This window comes from Xenopus laevis, chromosome 5L (assembly GCF_017654675.1).
Source record: "Xenopus laevis strain J_2021 chromosome 5L, Xenopus_laevis_v10.1, whole genome shotgun sequence".
In the NCBI taxonomy this organism is placed as follows: Eukaryota; Metazoa; Chordata; class Amphibia; order Anura; family Pipidae; genus Xenopus; species Xenopus laevis.
The window spans coordinates 106,589,022-106,593,918 of NC_054379.1; the positions used below are offsets into that span (position 1 = coordinate 106,589,022).

At 41.4% G+C, this 4,897-nt stretch overlaps 1 long non-coding RNA gene across 1 annotated transcript; it reads left to right on the plus strand.

Moving 5' to 3' along the window:
- Positions 1-534: 534 nt before the first annotated feature.
- LOC121393780 lies at positions 535-4,897 on the plus strand. The gene is made up of 3 exons (XR_005961343.1): positions 535-903; positions 2,615-2,714; positions 3,183-4,897. It is a non-coding gene; the product is annotated as an uncharacterized LOC121393780 (long non-coding RNA).

The window sequence follows — 4,897 nt, forward strand, 5'->3', positions numbered from 1 at the left end:
GCACAAGTCACATGACCAGGGGCAGCTGGGAAATTGACAAAATGTCTAGCTCCGTGTCAGATTTCAAAACTGAATATAAAAAATCTGTTTGATCTTTTGAGAAATGGATTTCATTGCAGAATTCTGCTGGAGTAGCACTATTAACTGATGCGTTTTGAAAAACAGAATCCCTTTAAGTATTCATTTTGGGAGTAACGTTTTCCTGTAATTGAAATTTTTAGGGCTTTAGCTGTATAGGCTCTGCTAATTGCACATCTTACAGTTATTTATTAATCCAGGTTCTGTACATAAGACTTGCACTTTGCTTTGTAATGTTCCAATTGTTCTTTAAAGGGATTTGTGTCATGATTTTATTGTGTTCTTAGTAGCAAAACAATAATTCTACTATTTAAAATTTTGTTAAGGGGAAAGAAGAGTGTCTGTGTGTTACATCTCCTTGTATGTTGGTTACACTGCATTTGATATTATTAAAAGCCATGATTGTGTAGCCATCCTGCTAACATGGCTATTATTTAAATTGTGCAAAGTATATTCTGTGAAAAATCATATTGCTGGACTTGTAGTTCTATTAATCTTCAGCACTGAAACAGTTAATTGCTGAAGACCTTGCTGGGCTTGCAGTTTCCCTCCCACAGGAAGAAGAAAGATTCCTGCCACCAATAGGAGAGCAGCTTTCAGACTGAGGAGTTGCAGCCAATGAGAGAAAGACTGACTTCTGAAAGAAGGAAAAGGAAGAGGGAGAACTTCCAGGAAGGCAGAGAGATCTGGGGGAGATAGAGCTGTGCTGCATGTGAGATGGAATCCTCTCTTCACAGAGACCAGTGACTGTCTGCTATCTGAAGAGGAGTGTTACAGATCACACCACATGGTGACTGCTTAGTCTGCTCTATATCTGGAGAAACTGTAAGCAGTTTTCAGTGAGTGCTACCTGTTGATTTTGACTCTCACTTAATCAGGCATTGCAGGGCTTTATACAAGCCAGTAACAATTAGGACTAGAGACAGGACTTTTATATCTGCCTGCCTGCAATCCATTCTGAAGGGTAAAGGCCTATTTGGAGAGGATTATTCATATATCACCAATATTCATATATCGGCAATAATTCAGCTTGTGTCATTTTCTGCGTGTGCTCTCCTGAGTGAAGCCTCCCACTACAGCCTGGTGGATCACAACTACCGTTTATTTGCCTTGTGGATTACAAATACTGGTTTATATATGAGCTCCAACTGCCGGCCTTACTGCTATTATTAACAATGGCCAGTGTTCAGGGAATTTGACTTAAACATTATCTGAGTTGACTAGATCAGTCTGTTTATTATTCACTGTCATTTTCTAACATTTGATATTACATTAGTGGTATAACTGTGTGTTCAGATGCTTTGACTTATTTGTTGAAACATATTGCTAAAAGAGAGATTGTTCAATTTATCCTATTACTGGGTCTTCGGATCTGATAAAAGTGCTTGGCATTACACTGCTGGTTTATGTGTATCACTGGGGGTTGTGGGTGTCACCAGAGGTGGACGAGAGCAGGACCCATCTAACACAGCTACACCTACGGGTGCGCTACAATTGTAAGACATGGCTGTTGTAACCAGAACAGGTTTCCGTGGTTGCAGCAGCAGTTAAATCCCACATTACCCCCATGTGCTGTAGCGCTTAGGGAAATGGTAGATTGAGTGTTTTTTTATCAATAGGAAATCGCATGCCAAAGGGCAACAGACTATAAAGATTACCTTTTAATTGCAGGTAAAACTGACTGCTTGCATAATTGCATGAATGCTTCCTTCCATATTTTGCATAAATAATTTTTTTTATCTGCAGCGCCTCACATAAAAGCAATATAAAGGTGTTCTCTTTTGCCTCAAGGGTTATGAAATGCAAATTCTGCCATTTCCCTTAAAATTGGAAGCAATATTGGCACTTGAAAAATGAAGGTGGACATACATGGGTAGATTTTGTCGTGTTGACAATTCAATAAAATTGTCTGCTTATCGATACACTGATGGGGTTGCCAGTAATCATATTGTACAGACAAAATCGTCCCAACAATCAGACAGGTTTTAAAATTTTCATTGTGAAACTACGAAATAGGACACTTGAGTGGACATTCTGATAAGCATTGTTAAACGATCGTTCATTGCCCATGCCTTTTGCAAAAGTAAACAAAGGGACAGACCGCCATCGGTAAATATCAAATTTTTTAGCCTACACAACAAAGCTACAACAAAAGTCTGGATGGTGAATTGTTCGTTCACATGATTGTTTAGCCTATAGGGTTGTTCACAGAGCAACAAAATCCACCAGTGTATGGCCAGTTTTAGAAGCTAGAAATTGTTTGCCTCATGTCAAATTTGTATATTTTTTCATGACAGAATCCTTGTGATATTAAGTTTTTGATTATATTGTTGCTAGGGGAGGGCAGAATGACATCAGCTTCATTCATTTTAGCAAAATAATGTGGCAGCATCTGACTGGTGTTATTTAGTATGTAATCCGGCCCTGCAAGCAAAAAGAGTTAAAGGGTAATCATTAATATTTGCTGGTGACTTTCAATTCTGGATTCTCACAGTGATGTTTTCTGATATTGTGTTTTTTTTATTCCTTATATTAGCAGTAGCTATGCACAAACAAATACATTTAGAAGCAGATTCAGAATGGACCAACAGAGAGAAACCAGGCAGGCAACATTCCTCTCCAGGCGAGGCTTAAAGGTAACGATGAAGATGAGTCTAGTTCTTGTGGCGCGTAAATTTTGCATGCTATACTTTGCAAGTTGGCTATCTTTAATAACTGTGTATCTACAAACATACATTTATCTTAACACACCTGATCTGCAATCATTTTCACCTTTTTAGTTGCAGTGCATTTTGATAGATTGGGTGCATTAGAGTCCAGACCCCCATGCTTTAAAGCGGGCAAGGCTATCTTTATCACTTATATCAATTATTGGTTGTTTTTGTATGTAAATCTAAATCTTCAGTGTATATAACTATTTATTGTACAGAGTTGTGGAATATGTTGGTGCTTTATAAATTAAGTGTTAATAATGATTAAAAAAATTTGTTAAAAAATGAAATTTATTGTGATTACGGGACCCATTTTAACTGGAAGATGAACTCCCCCTTTGCAAATTTAAACCAGTTGTTTCTTAAAAAGCTTAAATTAATTATTATTGTTAGGTGCAGACACTGATGGAGATGGATCAGCATTTAGATTTGCCAAAGTTTAGCAGGACACCTCCGTAAGTATATGGATTCACAGTACAGATATGGGATGCATAATCTGAAACCTGGTATAGAGGGAGAGATGGATAGAGGGAGAGAGATATATATTCTATATACATATAGATATATATTCTGATATTCTGATCATTGTTTCTGTCACTGGTGGTGTACTAATATAGGCTTCATCTAAATATAATAAATTGTAATTTCCGTACCAGTACTTGATGTTATAAAGTTACTCTTCATCGTCCCCTTGAAGTAATCTGTATCTGCCTTCTGACTTTTTATTTTTAAGAAACTGTTAGCTTTAATACATTGGAGCTCATTAACTGTATAAATACTGGGCGACTTTGCTCCTGCAACCAATTAGTGATTAGCTTTTTTTTCAGCCTCATATTTATAAATGACCCTTATTGCATGGGCAAAGGGATTGCATATCCGTGATAAAATTTACCAATCTGTTCATCAAAATCTCCTGCAAAAACAGGGACAGACTGTTGTTGCCCATGGTATGAGCTTAAAAGATATGTTTCAATTACCAGTCAAAATTGAGCACAGATTACATAATTAGCAACAGGAAAAGTCGCACTCTCTAATACAATGCAAAGCAGAAAGCACACTTGATTTCTAGTACCCCAATGACCCGTAACAGAGTGTAGGGAAGAAGGGGCATGACAAAAGCCTGAGTTTGCATAGGCCCTTACCTACTCAATCGGGATTGGTTAATGGGTCTCTGGGGAGATGATGTCACAAAAGCAAATTGTAGAGCGGGAAAGAAGTTACCTCAGGCAGTTCATTTTGGACAGCACAAGAAAGCGTTGTAAAAAATGGAGCGGAGCGAGTTAGCAGACCTGGTTCGGAGGATGCGGGAGCAGCAGAGCACCAGGACCCTGAGTGGTTTCAGCAACAGTTGGGAGATATCTTCGGAGGCAGAGAGGATTTCCAGCCTGTCGGTGAGGTGGTTGCGACTGGAGAGGGCGACACTAGACCGCAGCGTCGCTCGAGGCCGCCTGAAAGGTTGAGTGCTCAGCAAGAAGGTGGTGCGACGAGAGCGGTCGGAGAAGCAGTGCGGGTCAGCAGGAGAGCGAGGTGCGGAAGAGAGTAAGTGTGGCAGCAGAGAAGGGGAGCGGAGGACGGTCGGGAGCGGAGGCGCGGCGTACAGTTACTCGTGGCAGGCAAGTGAGCAGCAAGGCCCGACCCACGGCTCCAGTTATAGAGGGGGGACAGAGGCGGGGAGAGTCACCGGCGGTTGCGGCCCAAAAAGGTCAGGGCAGGATTTCCGCAGGCTCTGGAAAGAGTGGTGGCAAGGGGGGGGGCGCCTCCATTGGACAGAGACACGGGGGGGAATACAGATGAAGTGGGGCAGAGTCACGTCCCGTTGGTGGGCACAAGCCAATTGCCACAGGCACAAGGGGATGGTAACAAGGAACTGGGAGCAAGTAGGGAAGCCAGGGGAAAAGGCAAGTGAAGGCGAGGAGGCGGCCTCAGTTCCTGCTGGTGGTCGGGAAAAAAGGGGGATAGAAGTCTCGTCAAGGGGTTACCACACGGAGCCAGGTACTAGCAACATATCGGATTGGGCTGTCAGATTTTCAAGGGAAAGGAGTGACAGTTCTAGGAGAGGTAATGATAGATGGAGGAGTACAGACAAGTCCCCTAGGCGTCAGAGGAGT